Source organism: Diceros bicornis, chromosome 29 (assembly GCF_020826845.1).
Source record: "Diceros bicornis minor isolate mBicDic1 chromosome 29, mDicBic1.mat.cur, whole genome shotgun sequence".
Taxonomy (NCBI): Eukaryota; Metazoa; Chordata; class Mammalia; order Perissodactyla; family Rhinocerotidae; genus Diceros; species Diceros bicornis.
The window spans coordinates 8509248-8520123 of record NC_080768.1 but is presented as its reverse complement, the minus strand read 5'-3'; positions in this window follow the sequence as shown (position 1 = coordinate 8520123).

Sequence of the window (10876 nt, the reverse complement as noted above, 5' to 3'; positions counted from 1 at the left end):
TAGCCAGGGTCAACGACAAAGAAACAATATTAAGGCAGCTAGACAAAAACAAAAAATAATGTACAAAGGAACTCCCATCAGGCTCTCAGCGGATTTCTCAACAGAAACTTTTCAGGCTAGAAGAGACTGGAATGATATATTCAAAATACTGAAAGACAAAAACTTTCAGCCAAGAATACTCTATCCAGCAAAAATATCCTTCAAATATGATGGAGAAATAGTAACTCTCCCAGATAAACAAAAGCTAAGGGAGTACATGGCCACGAGACCCCCACTACAAGAAATACTCAAGAAGGCCCTCAGGCCTGAAAAAAAGAAGAGAAAGGGAACACAAAGCTTGGAGGAAGGAGAAAAGTAGGTAGACAAAATCAGAGAAATAGAAGATCTTTACCGGAATAGGTTAGCAACCACTTAAATACTAAACTCAAAGATCAAAGGAAGAAATTCACCAAAAATAAATTTAACCTCATCACTGTAAACACACAGCCACAACACAAGATAGAATAAGGTATAACAAGAGCAACTTAGAAGGGGAAGAGGAAAGTGACTGAATTGACTTAGTACAAGGAAATAGGAGGCTATCAGATAATGGACTATCTCATACACAAGATTTTTTGCCCAAACCTCAAGGTAACCACTAAACAAATAATCAAAGCAAAACCACATATGATAAACAAAGAGAAAACTAGAAGAATCATAAGACAGAACAACCAAACGGAGTTGGCAGTCCAAAACAAATGGGACAAGAAACAAAGGAAATGCAAAAGAACCAGAAAATAAGTGACAAAACAGCAACATTAAGCCCTCATATATCAATAATTACCCTAAATGTTAATCAAAAGATACAGAGTGGCAGGATGGATTAAAAAGCAAGACCCAACAATATGCTGCCTTCAGGAAACACATCTCAGCACTAAAGACAAGCACAGGCTCAGAGTGAAAGGATAGAAGACAATACTCCAAGCTAATGGCAAACAAAAGAAAGCAGGTGTTGCCATACTCATATCAGACAAAGTAGACTTCAAGATAAAACAGGTTAAGAAAGACAAAGAAGGGAAATATATAATGATAAAAGGGATACTCCATCAAGAAGACATATCACTTATAAATATATATGCACCCAACATAGGAGCACCAATGTACATAAAGCAACTATTAACAAACCTAAAAGGAGAAATCAACAACAACACAATAATAGTAGGGGATCTTAACACCCCACTTACAGCAATGGATAGATCATCCAGACAAAAAGTTAATAAAGAAATATTAGACTTAAATGAAAAACTGGACGAGATGGACCTAGTAGACATATACAGAGCACTCCATGCAAAAACAGCTGACTACACATTCTTCTCAAGCACGCATGGAACATTCTCTAGGATAGACCATATGCTGGGAAACAAAGCAAGCCTCAATAAATTTAAGAAGATTGAAATCATAACAAGCATCTTTTCAGACCATAAGGCTATGAAACTGGACATGAACCATGAAAAAAACACTGGGAAAGTGACAAAAATGTGGAGATTAAACAACATGCTACTGAATAACCAATGGATCATTGATGAAATTAAAGGAGAAATCAAAAACTATCTGGAAACAAACGAAAATGATAACATGCCATCTCAAACCATATGGGATGCAGCAAAAGCGGTCCTAAGAGGGAAACTCATAGCGATACAAGCCCACCTTAACAAACAAGAAAAAGCCCTAATAGGCAACCTTAAATTACACCAAACAGAACTAGAAAAAGAAGAACAAACAAAGTCCAAAGCCAGCAGAAGGAGAGAAATAATAAAAATCAGAGCAGAAATAAATGATATTCAGACCAAAAAAACAGTAGAAAGAATTAATGAAACAAAGAGTTGGTTCTTCGAGAAGATAAACAAAATAGACAAACCCTTAGCCAGGCTTACTAAGAAAAAAAGAGAAAAGGCTCAAGTAAATAAAATTAGAAATGAAAGAGGAGAAATTACAACAGATACCATGGAAATACAGAGGATTATAAGAGAATACTATGAGAAATTATATACCAACAAATTGGACAATCTAGAAGAAATGGATACATTCTTAGACTTATACAACCTCCCAAAATTGAACCAAGAAGAAATGGAGAATCTGAATAGACCAATAACAAGTAAAGAGATTGAAATAGTAATCAAAAACTTCCCGAAAAATAAAAGTCCAGGACCAGATGGCTTCTCCAGTGAATTTTACCAAACATTCAAAGAAGATTTAATACCCATCCTCCTCAAAATATTCCAAAAAATAGAGAAAGATGGAACACTCCTAAATCATTCTATGAGGCCAACATCACCCTGATACCAAAACCAGACAAAGACAATACAAAGAAAGCTAATTACAGGCCAATATCGCTGATGAACATTGATGCAAAAATCCTCAACAAAATATTGGCAAACCGAATACAACAATACATTAAAAAGATCATGCACCATGATCAAGTGGGATTTATACCAGAGACGCAGGGATGGTTCAACATCCGCAAATCAATCAACGTGATACATCACATCAACAAAACAAAGAATAAAAACCACATGATCATCTCAATAGACGCAGAGAAGGCATTTGACAAGATACAACATCCATTTATGTTAAAAACTCTCAATAAAATGGGAATAGAAGGAAAGTACCTCAACATAATAAAGGCCATATATGACAAACCCACAGCTAACATCATACTCAACGAGGAAAGACTGAAAGCCGTTCCTCTGAGAACAGGAACGAGGCAGGGCTGCCCACTCTCACCACTCCTGTTCAACATAGTACTGGAGGTTTTGGCCAGAGCAATTAGGCAAGAAAAAGGAATAAAAGGAATCCAAATAGGTAACGAAGAAGTGAAACTCTCACGATTTGCAGATGACATGATTGTATATATAGAAAACCCTAAAGAATCTGTTGGAAAACTATTAGAAACAATCAACAACTACAGCAAAGTTGCAGGGTACAAAATCAATCTACAAAAATCAGTTGCATTTCTATATGCTAATAATGCACTAACAGAAAGAGAGCTCAAAAAGATAATACCATTTACAATTGCATCAAAAATAATAAAATACCTAGGAATAAATCTTACCAAGGAGGTGAAGGACTTATACAATGAGAACTACAAGACATTATTGAGGGAAATCCATGATGACATAAAGAAATGGAAAGATATCCCATGCACGTGGATTGGAACAATAAACATAGTTAAAATGTCTATATTACCTAAAGCAATCTACAGATTCAATGCAATCCCAATCAGAATCCCCATGACATTCTTCACAGAAATAGAAAAAAGAATACTAAAATTTATATGGGGCAACAAAAGACCCCGAATAGCTAAAGAAATCCTAAAGAAAAAGAACAAAGCAGGAGGCATCACAATCCCTGACTTCAAAACACACTACAAAGCAATAGTAATCAAAACAGCATGGTACTGGTACAAAAACAGACACACAGATCAATGGAACAGAATTGAAAGCCCAGAAATAAAACCACACATATACGGACAGCTAATTTTCGACAAAGGTGCTAAGAACATGCAATGGAAAAAGGAAAGTCTCTTCAATAAATGGTGTTGGGAAAACTGGACAGCCACATGCAAAAGAATGAAAGTGGATCATGTGCTATCGCCATTCACAAAAATTAACTCAAAATGGATCAAAGACGTGAAGGTGAGACCTGAAACTATAAAACTCATAGAAGAAAATATAGGCAACACACTATTTGACATTGGTTTTAAAGGAATCTTTTCGGATGACATGCCTACCCAGACTAGGGAAACTAAAGAAAAAATAAACAAGTGGGACTTTATCAGATTAAAGAGCTTTTATAAGACAAATGAAACCAGAATCAAGATGAACAGACAACCAACCAGCTGGGAGAGAATATTTGCAAAACATACATCTGACAAGGGGTTGATCTCCATAATATATAAAGAACTCACACAATTGAACAACAAAAAAACAAACAACCCGATCAAAAAATGGGCAGAGGAAATGAACAGACACTTCTCCAAGGAAGATATACAGATGGCCAATAGGCACATGAAAAGATGCTCATCACTAATCATCAGGGAAATGCAAATCAAAACAACACTAAGATACCACCTCACGCCTGTTAGAATGGCTATAATCACCAAGACAAAACACAACAAATGTTGGAGAGGATGTGGAGAAACAGGAACCCTCATACACAGCTGGTGGGAATGCAAATTGGTGCAGCCTCTATGGAAAACGGTATGGAAATTCCTCAAAGAATTAAAAATAGAGGTGCCCTATGATCCAGCCATCCCACTACTGGGAATCTATCCAACACATCTGAAATCAACAATCCAAAGAGGCTTATGCACCCCTATGTTCATTGCAGCATTATTCACCATAGCCAAGAAGTGGAAGCAACCTAAGTGTCCCTCGACTGACGATTGAATTAAGAAAATGTGGTATATATATACAATGGAATACTACTCAGCCATAAAAAAAGACAAAATGGTCCCATTTGCAACAACACGGATGGGCCTGGAGCATATTATGTTAAGTGAAATAAGCCAGAAAGAGAAAGACAAACACTGTATGATCTCACTCATATGTGGAATATAAACCAACACATGGACAGAGAAAACTGGACTGTGGTTACCAGGGCAGTGGGGGTGGGGGGTGGGCACAAGGGGTGAAGGGAGTCATATATGTGGTGATGGACAAACAAAAATGTACAACCCAAAATTTCACAATGTTAGAAACCATTAAAACATCAATAAAAAAAATTAAAGTTGAAATAAATGATATAGAGACTAAAAAAAAATAGAAAAAAAAACAATGAAACTAAGACGTGGTACTTTGAAAAGATAAAAAAACTTGACAAACCTTTAGCTAGACTCACAAAGAAAAAAAGAGAGAAGGCTCAAATAAATAAAATAAGAAATGAAAGGGAGAAATTACAGTGAATATCACAAAAAGGATTATAAGAATACTAGAAAAGCTATATGCCAAAAAATCAGATAATCTAGAAGAAATGGATAAATTCTTAGAATCATATAACCTTCCAAACCGAATTAAGAAGAAGTAGAGAATCTGAATAAACTGAACACTTGTAAGGAGATCAAAACAATAATCAAAAATCTCTCAAAAACAAAAGTCCAGAACCAGATGGTTTCCCCAGTGAATTCTACAAAACATTCAAAGAAGACTTAACCTCTTTCAAAAAATTGAAAAGAACAGTACACTTCCTAATTCATTCTACGAAACCGACATTACCCTGATACCAAAAGCAGACAAGGAAAACACAAAAAAAGAAAATTACAGGCCAATATCACTGATGAACATAGATGCAAAAATCCTCAACAAAATACTAGCAAATTGAATACAGCAGTACATTAAAAAGATCAAACAATGTGATCAAGTGGGATTTATTCCAGGGATGCAGGGATGGTTCAACTTCCACAAATCAACCAATGTGATGCACCATATTAACAAAATGAAGAATAAAAATCACATGAACACCTCAATCGATGCAGAGAAAGCATTCAACAAGATATAGCATCCATTTATGATAAAAACTCTGAATAAAATGGGTATAGAAGGGAAATACCTCAACATGATAAAGACCGAAACCCACAGCCAACATCATACTCAACAGTGAAAAACTGAAAGCCGTCCCTTTAATGTCAGGAACAAGACAAGGAAGCTCACCTTTGCCATTCTTTTTTAACATAGTATTGAAGTCCTAGCCAGAGCAATCAGGCAAGAAAAAGAAATAAAAGTGATCCAAATTGGAAAAGAAGAAATAAAACTCTGACTATTTGCAGATGACATGATTTTATATATAGAAAGCCCTAAAGAATCCAGCAAAAAACTATTAGAAATAATAAATGAACACAGTAAAGTTGCAGGGTACAAATTCAACATACAAAAATCAGTCCTGTTTCTATACACTAAAACGTTGAAATAGCAGAAAGAGAAATTAAGAATACAATCCATTTACAATCACAATAAAAAGAATAAAATTCCTAGGAATAAATGCAACCAAAGAGGTGAAACACCTGCACACTGTAAACTATAAAACATTATTGAAAGAAATCAAAGAATATACAAAGAAATTGAAAGAAGTTCTATACTCAAGGATTGGAAGGATTAACAGTTAAAATGTCTGTACTCCCTAAAGCAATCTTCAGATTCAATGCAATCCCTATCAAAGTCCCAATGACATTTTTCACAGAAATAGAATAAGGAATCCTAGAATTTGTACAGAACAAACAAAAGATGACAAGTAATCAAAGGAATCCTGAGAATAAAGAAAGAACAAAGCTGGAGGTAGCACACTTCCTGATTTCAAAATATACTGCAAAGCTATATTAATCAAAACAGCATGGTACTAGCACAAAAACAAACATACAGATCAGTGGATCAGAATTGAGAGCCCAGGAATAAATCCACACATGTATGTCCTGCTAATTTTTGACAAGGGAGCCAAGAACATACAATGGAGGAAGGAATGTCTCTTCAATAAATGGTGTTGGAAAAACTGAACAGCCACATGCAAAAGAATGAAAATAGACCATTATCTTACTCCGTATGCAAAAGTTAACTTGCAGTGGATTAAAGACTTGAATGTAAGACCTGAAACCATAAAACTCCTGACGAAAACATAAGCAGTATGCTCTTCAACATTGGTCTCAGCAGTATCTCTTTGAATATCATGTCTCACCAGGCAGGGGAAACAAAAGAAAAAATAAACAAATGGGACTACATCAAACTAAAAAGCTTCTGTACAGCAAAAGAAACCATCAAATAAATGAAAAGACAACCAAACAATTGGGAGAAGATATTTGCAAATCATATATTTGATAAGGGGTTAATATCCAGAATATATAAAGAACTTATACAACTCAACAACAAAAAAACTAACCACCCAATTAAAAAATGGGCAAAAGATCTGAACAGACATTTCCCCAAAGAAGATATACAGATGGCCAAAATGCATGTGAAAAGATGTTGAACATCACTAATTATTAGGGAAATGGAAATCAAAACTACAAGCAGACAGGCCGGCCCTGTGGCTTAGCGGTTAAGTGCGCGTGCTCCGCTACTGGCGGCCCCGGTTCGGATCCTGGGCGCGCACCGACGCACCGCTTCTCCGACCATACTGAGGCCACGTCCCACATACAGCAACTAGAGGGATGTGTAACTATGACATACAACTATCTACTGGGGCTTTGGGGGAAAAAATAAATAAATAAAAATAAAAATAAATAAATAAATAAAACTACAATAAGATATCACCGCACTCCTCTCTAAGTGGCTATGATTAATAAGACAAGAGATAAGGAGCATTGGAGAGGATGTAAAGAAAACGGAACACTCAATTACTGTTGATGGGGATGTAAACTGGTGCAGTAACTATGGAAAACAGTATGGAGATTCCTAAAAAAGTTAAGAAGAGAACTACCATTTTATCCAGCAGTTCTGCTTCTGGGTATTTATCCAAAGAACAGAAAAACACAAATATGAAAAGATATTTGCCGACCTATGTTCATTGCAGCATTATTCACAATAGCCAAGACTTCGAAACAAAATAAGTCCCCATAAATAGATGAATGCATAAAGCAGATGTGGTATATATACACAATGGAATACTACTCAGTCATACAAAAGATGAAATCTTGCCATTTGCAACAACATGGAGGGACCTTTAGGGTATTATGCTAAATGAAATAAGTCAGACAGAAAAAGTCAAATACGGTAAGATTTCACTCATAAGAGGAAGATAAAGGCAACAATAACAAACAAACACATAGATACAGAGATAAGACTCATGGTTACCAGTGGGAAGAGGGAAAGGAGGAGGGCAAAAAGGGTGATTAGGCACATGTATGTGGTGACAGATGGTAATTAGTCTTTTGGTGGTGAACATGGTATAGTCTACACAAGAATCAAAGTATAATGATGTGCACCTGAAATTTATGTAACCAATGTTATCTCAATAAAAAAAAAAAAGAGGGGCTGGCTGGGTAGCGTAGCAGTTAAGTTTGTGCTCTCAGCTGCGGTGGCCCAGGGTTTGCCAGTTCAGACCCTGGGCACAGACCTAGGCACTGCTCATCAAACCATGCTGAGGCGGTGTCCCACATAGAACAACTAGAAGGATGTGCACCTATGACATACAACTATCTACTGGGGTTTTGGGGAGAAAAAGGAAACAAAAAGGAGGAAGATTAGCAGCAGACGTTAGCTCAGGGCCAATCTTCCTCAAGAAAAACAAAAACTGCTGATCTATTTTAAAAAAAGAAAATCGTAGCTTTTAATACGTCTCATAAATAATGATTTGCCATATAAAAGTACTTTAATCTAGGCTGAGAAACTCATGAGGTCATGGGATAAATACAAGCCTTTCTTTTCCTTTAGTGTTTTGAGTAAAAATAAGGGGCTCATATGTGTACATAACAGAATGGCACAGCAGTTTGAAGTAAAGTTAACAATTACACTTTTTCCACCTCTTTTGTTGTTTGCTTTTGAATCTTGATCGAAAGACTTATTCTTTTTGGTGATGGATTGTAATTAGTATTTGGGTGGTGAACATGAGAATGTGATGTAATCTACACAGAAATAGAAGTATAATGATGTACACCTGAAATTTATACAATGTTATAAACCAATGTTACTGCAATTAAAAAAAAAAATAGACATTCCTTTTGGCTGCTTCCCACGTGGACATTGTGCTAATTATTTCTATTAACTGAGTCATGAAGCTATTGGAGGTCCTTGAGGTTTTCAATTTACCATATTTATTTATATTAAATTATATACATTACTAGAATTTAAAATATCAATTTCTAATTTATTTTCATTATTTTACTTTAGGTGGTCAGTTTGGAAACATTAAATGTGAGTTTTATAGGAAAAGGAAACTAGAGCTATCTTAATCAGTTTTATTTTTAAATCTCTCAATTTAAATCTCTCAAACTGAACCTGTATTTTCAATTTTATTATGTTTCCAATTCTTTTATCTAATGCTATGTATTCTGCTAGAAAAATTACAACTTCTTAGCTGTTTTTTAAACTCAAATTTCTCAAAAATGGAAAAAAGGTTTTTAGCCCCCAAATGTCATTCTTTGTTTTTTCTAGAGTGAAGTAATTATGACTGACTTGAGTTCTATCGAGGCTCATAGAATCAGGAAGCAGAGGCTGTTTTGCTGAGCCCAGCTACAGTAACTTAGGTTGTTTTATTCCTACAGTCTTAGTCCTATTCCATATGTGATACAATTTCCCAAATTGTATGCCAATTCTAGGTTTAATGAGAACAAGAATCTATAATAATACAATTTCTTCTGTGGTAAATCATGTCATCTTTAAAAGTTTAAAAAATTTTTAGGCTCTTTTTTTTTTTGGAAAATTTAATAAAATGACAGAGTATGAATTAAATACAATTTAAAAGGAACAGATTGATTTGAATTATTCAAATCTAATAAGGCCTTTATTAACCAAATTCATTCTTTATTGAATCCTTGTTTCATTTTGAGTGAGTTAGATTTGCAAGGGAGAGAGAGAGATTATAGTAAACTGGACAGAAAGGAAGGATTCATTTCAAAATACCATTTTTAGAGATTTGTATAAACATCAATTTGTCTTCTCAACTTTTGACCTTTATCTCTAGTCCTAGAAGATAACTAGTATTCAACATTATAGATATGAAGCTCCTCGGTTATGAAGGATATATTAACAATTACAGATAATCAAAGTTTTATCAAAACATTTATACTCATAAGAAAAAAATTCCAGAATTATCTAGATAATTTATTCTTAAAACATCAATATCTGATAGTTCTGTTACCTCAGGAAATTTCAATGTAACTGAATAAACCAAGCTTGATTTAAACAAAATCTAAAAAAGATAGGACGTTCATTTAAAATGCCAAAAGTCAGCTTATTATTTTTAATTAACAAAGAAAATACAACATCAATATCCAAATGTGTTATATTTATATAGTTACATATAAACTATAATATCATGGCAAATATTTTTTAATCCTATTTTTGCCAAGTAGGATTAAAAATCCTATTTTTAAATTTATTAACTATGTCCAAACCAGCTATTCCCAAATAATATTCTATGCAGAAGTAGTGCTATGGATTGAATAGTATCTCCCCAAAATCCGTATGTTGATCTCCTAATCTCCAATACTTTAGAATGTGACTTTATTTGGAAGAGAGTCATTGCAGATGTAATTAGTTAAGATGAGGTCATACTGGAGTAGGGTGGGCCCCTAATTTAATATGACTGGAATCCTTATAAAGAGGGGAAATTTGGACACAGACACACACAGGAAGAATGGCATGTGAAGATAATGGCAGAAATCAGAGTGATGCTTCTACAAGCCAAGGAACACCAAAGATGCCAGCAGACCACCAGCAGCTAGGAGAGAGGTCTGGACAGATTCTCCTTTACAGCCAGACAAGAGCAACCCTGCTGACAGATACCAGATTTCTAGTCTCCACAACTGTGAGACAATAAATTTTTGTTGGTTAGGCCACTCAGTTTGTAGTGTTTTGTTACAGCAGCCCTAGCAAACTAATATAACTAATAACTATGTGTTAATAGGTGTTTTATAGGGAAATTAAAAGAAAAATTCTGCAGTCACTGCCTCTTTCTTGAAACTTCTTTCTTGGCTTCCAGCACTCTCTAGTTTTCTTTTTTCTTGGTTGCCTTTGCTGAATCCTCTTTCTCTTCGTGACCCTTAAACAGGATAGGGTCCCAGGATTCAGCCCACAGACTCCTGGTCTGTCTATATCCACTCTCTAAGTAATCTCATTCAGTACAGTATCTTTAAATACCTGTTCCCACGAAAAGGTATGTCTCAATGCTGACCCCACCCCAATTCCAAACT